The sequence below is a fragment of the Salvelinus sp. IW2-2015 genome, linkage group LG7 (assembly GCF_002910315.2).
Source record: "Salvelinus sp. IW2-2015 linkage group LG7, ASM291031v2, whole genome shotgun sequence".
Classification (NCBI taxonomy): domain Eukaryota; kingdom Metazoa; phylum Chordata; class Actinopteri; order Salmoniformes; family Salmonidae; genus Salvelinus; species Salvelinus sp. IW2-2015.
The window spans coordinates 26848262-26867471 of record NC_036847.1 but is presented as its reverse complement, the minus strand read 5'-3'; the positions used below and the strand labels follow the sequence as shown (position 1 = coordinate 26867471).

The window sequence follows — 19210 nt, the reverse complement described above, 5'->3', positions numbered from 1 at the left end:
CTGGTCCCCCGACCATCCGCTCAAGAGTTGATGATCCCTGATCTAGTGTCCACTTCAGTAGTTTTGTAGGACTCCCTAGTGATTCATATCACAGATTACCTTCACCTGTGAGCAAAATTGAGTTTATTGCAGATTTGTACTATAATACAGGCTGGTGTGACACATCACAGGGCCATTACAGCTGTCCCACATGAAAAAAAAACTATGGTATAAATACTATAGTATTCACTGTTGTAACGACTCCCACCGAAGGTGGCTCCCCTTCCTGTTCGGGTGGCGCTCGGCGGTCGTCGTCACCGGCCTACTAGCTGCTACTGACTTTTCCTCCCCCTCCCTTTTTGTTTAGTGGTTACACCTGTTTGTGGTTAGGGTGATTAGTGGGGCTTTATTACCCAGCAGCCCGGCCTGCTGGGTGTGCAGGATTGTTGTGTGTACAGGTAGTACATTCTTGTGTGTCACGGTTCGTGTATGTTGTGTCTTGTGATTTCGTGTTCTCACTTTATGTGGTGGAGCATTATATTTAGAGTAGCGTCGTGTTCACCCGTGTTGGGAATTAAATTGGAACGCTACTCTGAACTCTCTGTCTCCTGCGTCTGACTCCTTCATCCACTACACCCCGGGCATTACAACTGTAGTGATTTTGCAGAATAAAGTCAGCAAAAACACTGTAGTGAATACTGTAGTATTTACTGTAGTATACTTTAGAATTTACATTAATTATACTATAAATATTGTAGTAAAAGAAAACTGTCGTATATACTATAGTAATTAAATTAGTGTTTTGTGGATTGTAGAATAATGTAGTATTCACTGTAGTTTATTGTAGTATTTACTGTAATGTTTTTGGGGACAGTACTGTAATATTTACTACAGTGTTTTTGTTTTATTCTCATTAACATAGAAGTGCAGGCGTTCTCCTTGAGGAAACCTACTTGAGAAATACTAAAAGAGTACATTTTCCATTACTTGTAGCTAGGTAGGGCTGGGGTCTGAACGGAGAGTTCAGAGCTTCTAATCATTTCTATAACCTGTAGGTAACACAATATATGGTTTATACTTGGCATGTAGGTTTCTCACTTATGGGTGGCACAATGGGTAGTGTATTTGCGGACTGTAGTGTTTTACAGACTGTAGTGTTTTTGTGTACTGTAGTGTTTTTGTGGACACTATTATAATATTTACTATAGTATTCTACAGCATAATACACCATTCTATAGTAAGTGCTACACATGATTGAGGGGTACTACAGTGGTAGTATATTATTCTACAGTATACTACAGTTTACGACAGAATTCTAAAGTAAGTACTGTAGTATTATCTAGTAAACTGTAGTTTTTTTTCATGAGGGTTTACCCGATACATTTAGAAGGAATAGACGGGGACTTGAAACCCCTGGAAACCATTTTGTTTGTCTATTGTCGATCGGTTTGATTCTGAAATTCACAGTTTGTTCCAAACGCTGTTTAGAAAAATACACTGGAGAGATATTATACACAATATACAGTACCAGTCAAAAGTTTGGACACACCTACTCATTCCAGGGTTTTCTTTTTTTAAACTATTTTCTACATTGTAAAATAATAGTGAAGACATCAACACTATGAAATAACACATGGAATCACATGTAGTAATCAGTGAAGGGAAATCTTAATGCTACAGCCTACAATGACATTCTAGACAATTCTGCGCTTCCAACTTTGTGGCAACAGTTTGGGGAAGACCCTTTCCTGTTTCAGCATGCCCCCGTGCACAAAGCGAGGTCCATACAGAAATGGTTTATTGAGATTGGTGTGGATTAACTTGACTGTCCTGTGCAGGACCCTGACTTCAACCCCATTAATCACCTTTGGGGTGAATTGGAACGCCGGCTACGAGTCAGGCCTAATCGTCCAACATCAGTACCTGACCTCATTAATGCTCTTGTGACTGAATGGAAGCAAGTCCCCGCAGCAATGTTCCAATATCTAGTGGAAAGCCTTCCCAGAAGAGTGGAGGCTGTTATAGCAGCAAAGGGGGGGGACCAACTCCATATTAATGCGCATGATTTTGGAATGAGATGTTTAACGAGCAGGCGTCCACATACTTTTTGTTATGTAGGGTAGCTCTAAATCCCCTGAAAGGAAAGAACTCTAGACATTAAAGCCCCCACTATCCTCCATTTTATATGAACTTCCTCTTATCATGCCCTTCTTTCTTTAATCTCTGCGGCACATCAGCCCTCTCCAGTCCGGTTCCTACTTGGGTCTGTCCTCTAACTTCTTCTCTTTTTTTGAAGTTAACACAAGGATTTTGAGGGGGCTATATTAAATCTCCCGAAAGCCGTCTGAAAAACTGAGTGGATTTCAATTTAGATTCGTATTCTCAGAGACCCCCCATCAGTTCCCTGAAGGACACATCTCAACTGAGCAGAGCTTTCTCTTTGATCCTCTGTTCTTAAGATTGCCACGCTGGGGTTTCAGGTATAGAGCGATCCACGAGCCATTTATGCTTAAGTTGACAGAGGGCTGTTGATGTTTGGTTCATTCGAAAGTTGAATGGTGTGGAGCTATATCCGTAGCAAGGCCTGACGCTGAGATGTGCCTTTAGTTCTACTAGGTCGAGCTCCCTCCCTCCACTGGCAGGCATCATGCTTCCTCCATGTTCAATGACAGGTACAATGTCAAATCTACACAAAGGCTCAATAAAAGAGGCAATTAAATGCATGTACAGGTGCAGATCATGAGTCAAGCAGCACAGCACTAGCACATGACACACCCCCCTATGTAAGTCAGGGATACGTTACATCTATAACTGTCCCTATGAGTCATTTCGAGTTAATAGGAAGTACGATAGAAGAAGAAATTATAATACCTGCTGCTAAGTGAGACATTGTTAATAGGATTATATTCTGGCTTGTCGTAAAGCTTTGTCAGTGATTGTATTCAGCCACAGAGTGAATTTTGTCTATGTTTAGAGCCAACCGGGAACATTCCCAGGACATTAGCTAAGATTCCCATTAAAGGGAAACTTCACTGCTGCTCTTTCACTGTATATGTCCATGAATGTTATTATCATATAATATGTGTAATAAAAATCGAGAATTTGCTCAGCAAACCACAATATCCAGAATTCATAGCGATAGCCAGCTGCTATCTGGCGGTGTGATTTGCAATTTTGCAAGCTAACTTTAGCTACGTTAGGTTACATTAGCTACAACCTCCTGGACCATATCTAACCGTTAACTAGCTAACTAACTACCGCAGAGATTAATGTGACTGGCCTATGTGTTGTATTTACAGAGTCTGATCCCATCAACATATGCAGTGGCATCAACATCAAGCTCAGCACCAGGAACTAGGTTAAGTTACATTTGCAAAATCTTTCCATGACTCTATAATGAGCAAATAAATATACTGGAGCTAGACATAAACATGGTTTGTGTTTTGTTGCCATAGTTGTTGTGTTTATAAGTAGCCTACAACTTCTATCGTAGTTACAGTATCTGTAGAGTTATTAGTAAGGAGGGGATGGTGTGGGTGACTGACTGGTGTCTATTGGAGTAGGTATTGTGTTTGTGAAAGATCAAGTCAGCTTGATCTATTGACATGAGGGGGATGGGTGTGTATATTACCTTTCTGAGTGTCTATTGATGGGGACAAAGTAGTACAATGTTGGCTAATCACTAATCACTGACTAGTGTATGTCCTACAGACTCATCCTGCTGCTGATGACCTGGACACCAACTTAGTAGTACAGATCCTGTAGACCCATTGGATGAAAGTTTTCAGGTGAGAACAAGCTCAACATCATCTGACTGGGAAGAGGAAAAGACTGTACAGCGCTGGCAAGAGCCAAAGTGTATAGTCTATGTCCAAGGTCATGGAGCTCATGAAGTTCTGCCAGACCAGTTGCCATTGCCCAACACAAGACGAGGTTGACTTCAGCTTTAGTAGTTCAGATACTGTAGACTTATTCAGGACCCTGCCTGGAACATTCAGCCATCACAACATCCATATTCAGTTGTTGTAGTATAATATAGAATGGCTACTATGCTCAAAGCTGCACTCTAGTATAGATATTGCTAACTCTTGTACATATGTTTTTAATGAAGTTTCATATCAAATGTTTTATATAATATGTTTTACAAGTGTACTGACAAGTGACTAAATGATTGCAACTGCATCAGAAAACAATAAAGTATTGACTTCAACTTCTGGATCAATTGTGATATTCATTAAATGTATTTGGAAGTAACTAGCTACAATCTTACTGCTAAAACAATTGATGCAGGGAGTTGGTGCGTCATTTCGACTTTAATTTGTTGGCAAGTAAACATGCTTGAAAATAACAGTTGATTGGTCTGTCAATGTAGCAAATAAGTAGACATGGCTTTTATTCAAGGCAGCATTTATTTGCTATGGAGACAGAGGTGAGTTTACACAGCAGTATACAGGAAAAGTTATGGCAATGTATGACATATATATACAGTAGAACAAAAATATACTACTTACGTCAATAATAAATACTACAGTTCTACAAAAGGAATACATGCATATGGTATGTTTTGGGGGTGCAGTGAGGTGTTCAGAGTCACTTTGATACAACAGGGTATTGTTATTATGGACCTTTTACATCTCCTCTTGAATTGCTCAAATGTGACCGACCACCTTGATTGTAGCAACATTTCAAATTGTGTTTTTTACATTGGATAAAAGCAGAGACACAGAGTTAAAAACATGTATATCATACAATGCATTTGAGGAACAATGGGAAAGTAATTCTGCTCCCGAGTGGCAGAGTGGTCTAAGGCACTGCATCTCAGTGTTAGAGGTGTCACTACAGACCCTGGTTTGATTCCAGGCTGTATCACAACCGGCTGTGATTGGGAGTCCCTTAGGGTGGTGCACAATTGGCCCAGTGTCGTTAGGGTTTGGCTGGGGTAGGCTATCATTGTAAGTAAGAATTTGTTCTTAACTGACTTGCCTAGTTAAATAAATAAAGGTTGATAAACTTGTAACCTCACTTTTGAGAAAATGGTCTTTAAATGTTTTGGTACCTACTGGAGAGCTCTTCTTTGTCTTCACCCATTCAGCATCGTTCACACCCTCTTAAGCTTAAGCACCACCAATCTCTTTAAGGGTTGATCCCAAGATAACTGGCTAACAGTTGTCACATTGACATTCTAAGATCATACACGTAAAGTTAGCTAGCGAGCCAGAAAGCTAATGTTAGCGAGCTAGCTAACAGTACACTTTAACTTGAAATGAAAAGACTTCAGGTCAAAATTAAAAACATGTAATATCTGAAAATGTAGCGAGCTAGACTATCTTACCCGTGGTCTGAAATCAGAGTACATAGCCAGAGTGAATTTACCAGCCTCGTCCATCAATATTTGTCACAGTGACATTCTATTGAAAGGTATACTTGCATAGTCAAGTCTTATGTTAAGACATGTAGCTAGCTAGCTAGCTAAACAATGAACCATAATCTCATGACGTTACTACCTTGCATGAATCTGCAGGGAGCTAGAGAACCAGGTTCAATGTTAGCTAGCTAACACTCATGACATTACTACCCTGCATGAATCTGCAGGTAGCTAGCGAACCAGGTTCATAATTCCATAACTAGCCAAGTAAATGGCTCTGAGATACAAATAATAAGATCATACATGTAACGTTAGTTAGTGAGCCAGCCAGCTAATGTTAGCTAGCTAGCTAACACTACACTTTAACTTGAAATGAAAACGACTTTGTAAAAATTAGAAACGTGTAATATCTGAAAATGTAGCTAGCTAGACGATCTTACCCAAATACATCATGGTTGGAGGCTTCTCCCAGTCACGGATGCCATGGTTGCCCTTAGTTTGAAGATGTAATCTGGAGACAGGTGTTTTCTCCATCACCTTAGCTATCATGCTATAATTCCACTGATTTCAAAACTCAATCCTCCAGAAAGTGGAGAGCAACACTTATCCAGTTCTACTAAGCAATATATATTTTTAAAAAGCTGTGTTAGACAGTATTACCTAACCATACTAACCAGCTCAAATAGACAAAAGCATGTTATATGGCAGACCAATCCGAACTCATCTCTTGGCATGTCCAGCCCAGTCATTATCTCAGCAAATCATGGCTAGCGGGAAGTTTGCCCCCCTTTTTCTGTGGCTAAACCAACTAGGCTCATAATTAAACAATTTTATTTGTATTTACAGATGGCATTCAAGTGTGTTATTTAGGCACATGAAAGTTCACACATTTATTTTAAAAACATATATATATTTTTTTTTTTAAAGATTAAGTTCAAATAACTCATGTGAAGTAGTGACCCGCGACATACGCCTAGTTTCCTGAAACAGGTCACACATGGTCCCAACCACACATGCAGGCAAGGGGATTCAGTGTCATATGCCTAAATTCTCCCCAGATAGAATAAACTCCCCAAACAATCTGTAGGCCACCAAGCAGTATTGTCTGTAAGAGAATGCAAAAACGCTATTAGACTTTCATGGGTAATCGTTGTGTACTGTCTGTATTCCTACTGTAGCAGCACGATGCATAATATTACACATCTCAAAGACACACATTCGCTAACTACAACGCACAGGTATACAGTAGGTACTCAAAAACGAATCATAAAGACAAAATCATTCATTGACTCTTCGTCTTCGTCATCATCATCAAAACATTTCTCCAGTTTTTCCCCTAGTCCTAATGAGATGCGCTGTGAGGCTAGCTAGTAACGTTAGCTAGCTAGTTAGCTATAACATTCAGCTAGAGTACATTTTGGGTATAGCAACAAAGCTAGCTAGCTCAATTTGTAGTGGCATTAGCAAGCACAGTTATGGCCGAATCGTACACAAAATTATACTGTACTGAACAACACTGCCTCGTGTGAAAAGAAAGCTATATTGCTAGCTAGCTACCAACAGCAAAACAACTTACTTGTTTGTCATATGTTTGCATGTAAAAGAACATCAAAACCTGTTTCGTTGTCCAGCTCTTCATGGAAAGAGGAATCATCACAAGCAGCCATTGTAATTATTTTGCTATCCATCTCAGATAGACAGTGCATGGTAACTTAGCTCCCAGTGAAACTGTAGAAACTAGTAACGCGCCCATTTTGAAAAGCCTGCTTTCGAGGGTCAGTAAATAGGGCTTCCGTCAGGCTGTAGTCTTTACAAAGCCAGAGAAAATTAGTCAACCTATATATCCTGCAATGTCATGGCAGACAGGAACATTTTTGAGACCAATGGCTCTATTGAACAAGGATAACAATATCTACTCGCTGCTAGTGTGATCTTGTAATCGGCGAAACACAAAGACAATAATTGCTACAAACATGACTCCATTCATGTTTAGATCAGACAGCAGGCTCATTCAACCAATGTCCTTATTGGTTGAACTTTCTCGGCACGGAAATTCACCACAATACCGCTATGGTGCATAATTAGAGTGCCTTCGAAAAGTATTCACACCCCTTGACCCCTTGTCTAAAATGGATTCAATAAAAAATGCTCAGCAGTCTACATACAGTACCCAATAATGACGAAGTGAAAACATCTTGTCAGATGTTTTTGAAAATGAATACAAAATATATATATATACTTTATTTACATAAGTATTCAGACTCTTTGCTATGAGAAATTGAACTCAGGTGCATCCTCTTTTCATTGACCATCCTTGAGATGTTTCTACAACTTGATTGGAGTCCACCTGTGGTCAACTCAATTGATTGGACATGATTTAGAGAAGGCACACACCTGTCTATTTAATGTCCCACAGTTGACAGCGCAGAAACAAAGCCATGAGGTTGAAGAAATTGTCCGTGGAGACAGGATTGTGTCGAGGCACAGATATGGGGAAGGGGTACCAATAAATGTCTTCAGCATTGAAGGTCCCCAAAAACACATTGGCCTCCATCATTCTTAAATGGAAGAAGTTTGGAACCACCAAGACTCTTCCTAGAGCTGGCCACCCGGCCAAACTAAGCAATCGGGGGAGAAGGGCTTTGGTCAGGGAATTGACCAAGAACCCGAGTTCCTCTGTGGAGATGGGAGAACAATCCAGAAGGACAACCATCTCTGCAGCACTCCACCAATCATACCTTTATGTTCGAGTGGCCAGACAGAAGCCTCTCCTCAGTAAAGGCACATGACAGCCCACCTGGAGTTGGCCAAAAAACACCTACAGACTCTCAGACCATGTGAAACATGATTCTCTGGTCTGATGAAACCAAGATTTAACTCTTTGGACTGAATATCAAGCGTCACGTCTGGAGGAAACCTGGCACCATCCCTACGGTAATGCATGGTGGTGGCAGCATCATGCTGTGGTGATGTTTTTTCAGTGGCAGGGACTGTGAGACTAGTAAGGATTGAGAGAAAGATGAATGGAACAAAGTACAAAGAGATCCATGATGAAAACCTGCTCCAGAGCGCTCAGGACCTCAGACTGGGGCGAAGGTTTACCTTCCAACAGGACAATGTCCCTAAATACACAGTCAAGACAACGCAATTTTTTTATATGAAATCCTGTCTCTTTTTGTCAAACCACTCACCCTCATAAGGATTCGAACTTGTAAAAGGGTAAAGGGGTTAAGCCTAAACACCACAGGAGTTAAATATTCTTTATCCCATTTAAGAGAAAGGGCTTCATCTATAAATGTAAGATCATGTTCACATCGAAAAGGTAACGTTAGCTAAATTATTTTGATTGTAAATCAAAGAAGTAATTGAAGACACAGACTTGGAAGAAGACAAATAAACAAATAAATAAATATACTATCATTGTATACTATACTACTATACTACTAAATATACTACTACAAATAAATATACTATCATTGTATGAAATCAGTGCACATAGCACACATGTAGGAACATTTGATAATTTATACAATGGAGCATTCAACGACTAACATGAATTGATCAAAACATAATTAGAGCATTCAGCTCAGGGGGTTTGTGCTCAGAAAGAATTCATGGGCAATTCCACCACTTTTAAACCTCATATTCATCATCTCCAGCACCAAACCAGTGTCTACATATGTGAAAACAACGCGTTTCTATGATCTGTGGTTAAAAGGATGAGAAGAAAGGACCCGAAAAAATGCTTCTCTGTGACATCACAGAGTAGTATTAAAAGTAAAAAAAACAAAAGTGATTTTCAAAACATGCAACGAGTTTCTAGCCAAAGGGAAGGTAATTTCTTGCTCCCCACATCACCGTGAATCTCATAGTCTTTGAAAATCACTGTTTATAAAATGTTTAACTTTTGAGGATGTCATCGGGTAGAATTTTTTTACTTTATAAATGTTTCTACAAAACGTAGAAATCTGCCGTTTTCACAAACAGTTGAAGTCGGAAGTTTACATACACTTAGGTTGGAGTCATTAAAACTCATTTTTCAACCACTCCACACATTTCTATAGTTTTGGAAAGTCGGTTAAGATGTCTACTTTGTGCATGACACAAGTAATTTTTCCAACAATTGTTTACAGACAGATTATTTCACTTATAATTCACTGTATCACAATTCCAGTGGGTCAGAAGTTTACATACACCAAGTTGACTGTGCCTTTAAAATGATGTCATGGCTTTAGAAGCTTCTGATAGGCTAATTAACATCATTTGAGTCAATGGAAGGTGTACCTGTGGATGTATTTCAAGGCCTACCTTCAAACTCAGTGCTTCTTTGCTTGACATCATGGGAAAATCAAATGAAATCAGCCAAGACCTCAGATTTTTTTTGTTAGACCTCCGCAAGTCTGGTTCATCCTTGCGATCAATTTCCAAACGCCTGAAGGTACCACGTTCATCTGTACAAACAATAGTACGTAACTATAAACACCATGGGACCACTCAGCCGTCATACCACTCAGGAAGGAGACGCATTCTGTCTCCTAGAGATTAACGTACTTTGGTGCGAAAAGTGCAAATCAATCCCAGAACAACAGCAAAGGACCTTGTGAAGATGCTGGAGGAAACAGGTACAAAAGTATCTATATCCACAGTAAAACGAGTCCTATATCAACATAACCTGAAAGGCCACTCAGCAAGGAAGAAGCCACTGCTCCAAAATCACCATAAAAAAGCCAGACTATGGTTTGCAACTGCACATGAGGACAAAGATCGTACTTTTTGGAGAAATGTCCTCTGGTCTGATGAAACAAAAATAGAACTGTTTGGCCATAATAACCATTGTTATGTTTGAAGGAAAAAGGGGGAGGCTTGCAAGCCAAAGAACACCAACCGCGAAGCACGGGTGTGGCAGTAACATGTTGTGGGGGTGCATTACTGCAGGAGGGACTGATGCATCTCACAAAATAGATGGCATCATGAGGGAGGGAAAATTATGTGGATATATTGAAGCAACATCTCAAGACATCAGTCAGGAAGTTAAAGCTTGGCTGCAAATGGGTCTTCCAAATGGACAATGACCTCAAGCATACTTCCAAAGTTGTGGTGGCAACATAGCTTAAGGACAATGAAGTCAAGGTATTGGATTGGCCATCACAAAGCCCTGAACTCAAGCCTATAGAAAATTTGTGGGCAGAACTGAAAAAGCGTGTGCGAGCAAGGAGGCCTACGAACCTGACTCAGTTACACCAGCTCTGTCAGGAGGAATGGGCCAAAATTCACCCAACTTATTGTGGGAAGCTTGTGGAAGGCTAGCCAAAACGTTTCACCCAAGTTAAACAATTGAAAGGCAATGCTACCAAATACTAATTGAGAATATGTAAACTTCTGACCCACTGGGAATGTGATGAAATAAATAAAAGCTGAAATAAATCATTCTCTCTACTATTATTCTTACATTTCACATTCTTAAAATGAAGTGGTGATCCTAACTGACTTAAGGCAGGGAATTTTTACTAGGATTAAATGTCCGGAATTGTGAAAAACTGAGTTTAAATATATTTGGCTAAGGTGTATGTAAACTTCCGACTTCAACTGTATATAGATACTGGTATTGTGCTGAAGATCGTGACAATTAGGATGAAAAGTGGAGTTGCCCTGTAGCCCTTTCCTGCGGTCAAATGACCTAGTGGTCTCATGGGTGGAATGTCATTAATATTTTTCACAATTTCATAATTAATAAACATTTAAAAAACCTGCCGAAAAGCCGGTGTTTCTACGTCATGCGGTTTTGTTAAATTTCAGTCTTCTGTGATGTATTTAAAGTGTAGTATTGTAACTCTATATCTGACATGGTACAGGTCAGGACATGGTACAAGCCCAAAACCATGTGTGTGTGGTGTACACTTTTGTTTCAAAGTAGATTTTTTTAAGACAACCAAGAAACTCTCTGTGTGACCCTGATTTAGCCCACTACAGTAAAAGGTTGAGGGGAAGGGGAGAATACTGTTGATTAATACGTCAATGAAAAATGATGCTGTATAAGCTTGAAAAATAGTAATACTATACAGTTAAATAAACACCACACTAATAATTACAATATATAATTAAGTGAAAATGGGGAGAGACTGATCGCTGGCTGCAGAATGCAGAGGACAGGAGACTGACTAAGGAACAACAGAGCATGGACGTAGAGGATGGACAGAGGCCCAGCTTGGTAAAGGTGTGGTCATTAACAGAAGCCCAGCCGGGCACAGGTTTGGTCATTAACAGAAGCTCAGCCGGGCACAGGTGTGAGGATCACAGACAGATGCCCAGCTGGGCATGGGTGTTGAGGGCACGGACAGAGGCCCAGCCAGGCATAAATGTTGATGGCAAGGACAGAGGCCCAGCCAGGCACAGGTGTCGAGGGCACGGACTGATGCCTAGCTGGTAAAGTAGCCCTGTACAGGAGCAGAGGACTGATGCGGGTAGAGGCATGGATGGGAACATCTTAGCAACTCAGAAATTGTGTTCTGTGTCCTGATTGGCCATATTAGACTGGTGGCGCAAAGGGTTAATGATTTGATTGCAGAGCTGAAGATCATTAAACCTTTGTGCCACCTGGGAATATCTGTGGTATTGTGTTTTTTTTTTCAGTCTAATTATCGTCAATCAGGACGCAGAACACCATTTCAGAGTTATTAAAATGTTCTCATCCTCTTCAAAACGCAATACCAAAGATCTAAATCATAAATTACAGTGTCACAAGTGCATTGCAAGAAGAGGATGGGAACATTTCAAGAACTCTTTAACTTAAAAAAAATGGTTCTGTGTCCTGATTGGACATATTAGAGAAAGAAAAAAAGGCCACAGCTATCCTCTAGTGGCGCATAGGGTTAATTAGCTGTTTGCATATCCAAAAATTGCAGATTCAATGACACATATTCCTAAAAGGATGTCTTTATTTCGTCCAGATGTATAAATCCAGTCATGAATTTAGAATTTAGACTAACTGTAAAAAAAAAAAATATACATTTATATTGTGTTACAATTGACTGTTCAACTTTAAAAAAGGCATCCAATATACAGTTGAAGTCGAATACATTTAAACTCAGTTTTTCACAATTCCTGACATGTAATCCTAGTAAAAATTCCCTGTCTTAGTTCAGTTAGGATCACCACTTTATTTTAAGAATGTGAAATGTCAGAATAATAGTAGAGAGAATGATTATTTCAGCTTTTATTTATTTCATCACATTCCCAGTGAGTCAGAAGTTTACATACACTCAATTAGTATTTGGTAGCATTGCCTTTAAATTGTTTAACTTGGGTGAAACGTTTCGGGTAGCCTTCCACAAGCTTCCCACAATAAGTTGGGTGAATTTTGTCCCATTCCTCCTGACAGAGCTGGTGTAGCTGAGTCAGGTTTGTAGGCCTCCTTGCTTGCACACACTTTTTCAGTCCTGCCCATAAATTTTCTATAGAATTGAGTTCAGGGCTTTGTGATGGCCAATCCAATACCTTGACTTTGTTGTCCTTAAGCCATTTTGCCACCACAACTTTGGAAGTATGATTGGGGTCATTGTCCATTTGGAAGACCCATTGCGACCAAGCTTTAACTTCCTGACTGATGTCTTGAGATGTTGCTTCAATATATGCACGTAATTATCCCTTCCTCATGATTACTCACCAGTCCCTCCTGCAGCAAAGCACCCCCACAACATGATGCTGCCACCCCCGTGCTTCATGGTTGGGATGGTGTTCTTCAACTTGCAAGCCTCCCCCTTTTTCCTCCAAACATAACGATGGTCATTATGGCCAAACAGTTCTATTTTTGTTTCATCAGACCAGAGGACATTTCTCCAAGAAGTATGATCTTTGTCCTCATTTGCAGTTGCAAACCATAGTCTGGCTTTTTTATGGCGTTTTGGGAGCAGTGGCTTCTTCCTTGTTGAGCGGCCTTTCAGGTTATGTCGATATAGGACTTGTTTTACTGTGGATACAGATACTTTTGTACCTGTTTCCTCCAGCATCTTCACAAGGTCCTTTGCTGTTGTTCTGGGATTGATTTGCACTTTTTGCACCAAGGTACGTTCATCTCTAGGAGACAGAACGCGTCTCCTTCCTGAGTGGTATGACGGCTGCGTGGTCCCATGGTGTTTATACTTGCGTACTATTGTTTGTACAGATGAACGTAGTACCTTCAGGTGTTTGGAAATTGCTCCCAAGGATGAACCAGACTTGCGGAGGTTCACAATTTTTTTTCTGAGGTCTTGGCTGATTTCTTTTCAGTTTTCCATGATGTCAAGCAAAGAGGCACTGAGTTTGAAGGTAGGCCTTGAAATATATCCACAGGTACACCTCTAATTGACTCAAATGATGTCAATTAGCAGAAGCTTCTAAAGCCATGACATTTTCTGGAATTTTCCAAGCTGTTTAAAGGCACATTCAACTTAGTGTATGTAAACTTCTGACCCACTGGAATTGTGATACAATGAATTATAAGTGAAATAATCTGTCTGTAAACAATTATTGGAAAAATTACTTGTGTCATGCACAAAGTAGATGTCCTAACCGACTTGCCAAAACTATAGTTTGTTAACAAGAAATTTGTGGAGTGGTTGAAAACGAGTTTTAATGACTCCAAACTAAGTGTATGTAAACTTCCGACTTCAACTGTAATTCCTGCTTTGAGACGTTTGTGTTGGCTTATTTTTCATGATCTAAAAATCAAAAATGATTCTAGATCACCACTCATAGTGTTGGATACCTTGTAAATGTGGCCCATGAAGTATGCAGCATATAAAGAGGATGGGTGGAGTGATGTTGGATAACCCAGTTAACAGTATTTCCCTGGGTTAGTTATGTGTAATGCTGAAAAGTAAGTGTGGAATATCTGGGCATATACTGAAAAAATAAGATGTAAGAGAGTTTCCCTGGTGGTGCAGAGGATTAATGACCTTGTTCGGGAACCAAACATTGTAGGTTTAACCCCACCATGTGCACATTGTCAATATATGAAGTGTAAAACATATGAATGTGTTTGTATGATTAAATGCTGTTCAAATGTCTTATGAATGACATAATGTACAGACTGTTAACAAATTAAATTTGAAAAATATTGTTGTGTCTGTATCAATAAATGCTGCTCGAATGTCCTATGATTGAAATAATTTGCCGATTGACAACATAAGAGTAAAAACATTTAGTTGTGTTTGTATGATTAAATGCTGTTCAAATGAATAAAATATAAATGCAATATGTATCTAGAGATAAACATAATGGGGATGTATTCCARTCTTTTTTCTTAAGCTTTAAGGAGCTACAAATGTGCATGGTGAGAATGTTGTATAAATTAGATAAAACTTAAATATAGCATTTTGTAAATGTTCTTGAAATGTTCTGAGGACCTCCAGACAAGGTAAAATGCATGTTGTGTGAACATCAATAGAATATTATGTTAAACATAAAACAAATATACTATGAATGTCATAAAAACAGACATATTTGGAAATTGTGGACCATTATGCAATTTTGTGGGAACGTTCTTTGCAACCTTCGTGAATATCACAAGGATATTCTTGCAACATCCCAGACAAGTCCCATAACTTAATGACATGTTCTGGGAACCTTTAAAGAACTTAGACCAGGTGTTCTGTCAACATTCTTAAAGCATTATAGGAATGTCCTGTGCAACCTAACTTGAACATTGTATGAATGTCATCACAACTTCTCTTGCAATGTTCCCACACTGTTCCCACAACCTAATGCAATGTTCTGGGAACCTTTATAAAACTCAGAAAGGCTGTTCTGTGAACATTCTTGCAAAATCAAAGGAATGTTTTGTGCACCATGATTCAAAAATGATCTGAATATCAGCACAACTGGATACTTTTAATCTCTTGTCATATCCCCACAATATTCCCACTATTTTTTAAATGTTTTATAGGAACCTCTAAAGAACAGACTAGGAACATTCTTGTAACAACCGGTTGAATGTTTTTTGCACCCTTAAACAAACATTGTAGAATCATCCACACGTCTTGACAGTTTTTGTGGTTTGGGAACATATCTTTTGTGATGTCCCCACAATGTTCTCACCAGAATCTGTTGAACACAGATTAAATGTGTTCTAGGAACGTTCTTTCAATGCTTCATATATGGCACCCTGAAAGGTTATATAAAACCCTTTTGTAGGCTATTTAGACCCATGTGGTTCTTCAGTTTAAATGTAAGAACCTTTTTCAGAAAAAGTCCGATATCCTGTAGCCTTCAAGGGCTCTATATAGAACCATTTAGGTGCCATATAGGAAGCAAGCAATATAACCATTTTTGGATATACATAGATTTGGTACACTCAACAAGAGTGTACCAAACCTACAAAATTCTTGTATATTCTACCTTTGGACTGACTCAGCTTTGATGTTGACCTATCACTTCAAACACACTGTCGTGCCCTCGCTGCCCTCGCTGCCCTGTCAAATGTCTGTCCAGCTGCTATCAGCTCACTGTCATAAGGTTCCTACTCTTTTGAACTTCTCTGTCATGAATAGTTTTTGTAATACAATACATTTGAAATACAATAGCACATTTGACACACATATTACTTTGTAACACAGTATAACATGTTTCTTCGATTTGCATTGAGCTGTCTCAGTTAGAGGTGCATTGAGCTGTCTCAGTTAGAGGTGCATTGTGCATTATGTTTCATGATTAACTACTCATGGTGTGACTGTGGTAACGTACAGGAACTCAAGTCCTTTTGTTCTCCCGATCTGGAATACCTCACTATCAAATGCCGACTGCATTACCACCGGATAGAATTCTCTTCGGTCATCGTCACGACCATGTATATTTCCCCTCAAGCCGACACTGCGACAGCATATCCTGAGGTTGTACTTATTGTAGCCCTGAGGTAGTATTTATCTGTCTTGGCACCTAAGAAACCCTCACAAACTTCTACAGATGCACTATTGAGAGCATCACAGCATCACAACGGCAGGGCTCTACAAAGAGTGATGTTGTCAACCCAACGCATCACCGGGGGCACACTGCCTGACCTCCAGGACATCTACAGCACCTGGTGACACAGCAAGGCCAATAAGATCATCAAGGATCATCAGCCACTCCAGCCACGGCCTGTTCACCCCGCTACCATCTAGAAGGTGGAGACAGAACAGATGCATCAAAGCTGGGACTGAGAGACTGAAAAACAGCTTCTATCTCCAGGCCATCAGACTGTTAAATAGTCACCACTAGCCGGCCTCCGCCCAGTACTCTGCCCTGAACTTTAGTCACTGTTATTAGCCGGCTACTACCCAGTACTCTACCCTGAGATTGCTGCCCTATGCACATAGTCATTGAACACTGGTCACTTTAATAATGTTTATATACTGTTTTACCTACTTCATATGTATATAATGTATTCTAGTCAAGGCTCATCCTATAACTACTGCTGTACACACCTTTTTCTATTAATACACTGTCCATACCTCGCAAAGAAGGGAACCTATTGGTAGGTGGGTAAAAAAAAAAGCTGACATTGAATAACTTTTTGAGCATGGTGAAGTTATTAATTACACTTTGGATGGTGTATCAATACACCCAGTCACTAAAGATACAGGTGTTCTTCCTAACTCAATTGCCGGAGAGGAAGGAATCCGCTCAGATTTCACCATGAGGCCAATGGTGACTTTAAAACAATTACAGAGTTTAATGGCTGTGATAGGAGAATACTGAGGATGGATCAACTACATTGTAGCTACTCCACAATATCAGAGTGAAAAGAAGGAAGCCTGTACAGAATATAAATATTCCAAAACATGCATCCTGTTTGCAACAAGGCACTAAAGTAATAAAATGTGGCAAACCTCTTCACTCTTTGTCCTGAATACAAAGTGTTATGTTTGGGGCAAATCCAATACAACACATTACTGAGTACTACTATCCATATTTTCAAGCATAGTGGTGGCTGAATCATGTTATGGGTCTGCTTGTAATAGTTAAGGACTGGGGAGTAGCTTACCAAGATAATAGTGGCCGAGTTACAGTTTTGACTTAAATCTACTTGAAAATATATGGCAAGACCTGAAAATGTTTGTCTAGCAATGATCAACAATCAATTTGACAGACCTTGAATCATTTTGAATTGAATAATGGGCAAATGTTGCACGTTCCCGGTGTGGAAAGTTCTTCGATACTTACCAGGAAATACTCAAAGCTGTAATTGCTGTCAATGGTGCTTCTAAAAAGTATTGACTCAGGGGTGTGAACACTTACGTAAATGTGATATTTCTGTATTTCATTTTCAGTACATATGCAAAAATGTCTGAAAACATGTTTTCGCTTTGTCGTTCTGGGGTATTCTGTGTAGATACGTCAGAAAAATATATATTTCATCCATTTTGAATTCAGGCTGTAACACAACAAAATGTGGAAAAAGTCAAGAGGTAGGAATATTTTCTGAAGGCACTGTACATGTATATTTCAGACTCCCATTGAGCACCTGCCAACTGTATCATTTTGCATATCAACATGATAAATCTTTAAATCAGATTAACCTTTACACGTCTTCGGTATGTAGTTGGGTATTTCATTGATTTCAAACCGTCTTCACTGTGACTGTTGGCTGGTCAGCTTGCTTCTCTGGGTGCAGAGAGGACTGCATCTAGGCTGTTGGCTTTGTTCAGGGTGCTTCTCTGGGTGCAGAGAGGACTGCATCTAGGCTGTTGGCTGGTCAGGGTGTTTTCTCTGGGTGCAGAGAGGTCTGCATCTAGGCTGTTGGCTGGTCAGGGTGCTTCTCTGTGTGCAGAGAGGACTGCATCTGGACTAGTCAGGGGTGCTTCTCTGTATGCAGAGAGGACTGCATCTAGGCTGTTGGCTGGTCAGGGTGCTTCTCTGTGTGCAGAGAGGACTGCATCTAGGCTGTTGGCTGGTCAGGGTGCTTCTCTGTGTGCAGAGAGGACTGCATCTAGGCTGTTGGCTGGTCAGGGTTCTTCTCTGGGTGCAGAGAGGACTGCATCTAGGCTGTTGGCTGGTCAGGTTGCTTCTCTGGGTGCAGAGAGGACTGCATCTAGGCTGTTGGCTGGTCAGGGTGCTTCTCTGGGTGCAGAGAGGACTGCATCTAGGCTGTTGGCTGGTCAGGTTGCTCTCTCTGGGTGCGAGAGGACTGCATCTAGGCTGTTGGCTGGTCAGGTTGCTTCTCTGGGTGCAGAGAGGACTGCATCTAGGCTGTTGGCTGGTCAGGGTGCTACTCTGTGTGCAGAGAGGACTGCATCTAGACTGTTGGCTGGTCAGGGTGTTTCTCTGCATGCAGAGAGGACTGCATCTAGACTAGTCAGGGTGCTTCTCTGTATGCAGAGATGACTGCATCTAGGCTGATGGCTGGTCAGGGTGCTTCTCTGTGTACAGAGATGACTGCATCTAGGCTGCTGAAGGCAGATGAGGATATAAACTGATGCTAATCTAGACAGAGAGGGGGAGGCTAGGAGGTATTGCTATCTCTCTTTCTTTCTCTCTCTCTCTCTCCCTCTCTCTCTCTCTCTCTCACTCTCTCTGTCTATGCTAGATTGTGCTGCAATATCGCCTGACCTCAGACATAGCTATAGCTGCAGACTGAGGCACAATTTCTCCCAAGCATATTACATCAATGTTGTATGCATTTTGATTGTGTTCCTTGCAGTAGATCATCTAGATTTTAGAACACTCTAGGGAAACAAAGCCATAGTTTTGTATTCGCAGCATCATAAATAATACATGTTATCTTCCGTCTAACACATTTGCTTAATCTCAATCTGAAAATAAAACAAACCTTTGGTGGATCTGTTAACTGGGCATCTATTCACCTTTAAAAAATATATATTAATGAGGAGGAACGTCTGCTTTATTAATATT

At 40.2% G+C, this 19210-nt stretch overlaps 1 protein-coding gene across 1 annotated transcript in view; it reads left to right on the top strand.

Annotated features, from left to right (window-relative positions):
* Positions 1 to 19210, top strand: part of LOC111966119 (synaptotagmin-6) — an 82019-nt gene that overhangs the window by 15754 nt on the left and 47055 nt on the right. The gene's annotated exons all lie outside the window — the stretch shown is intronic.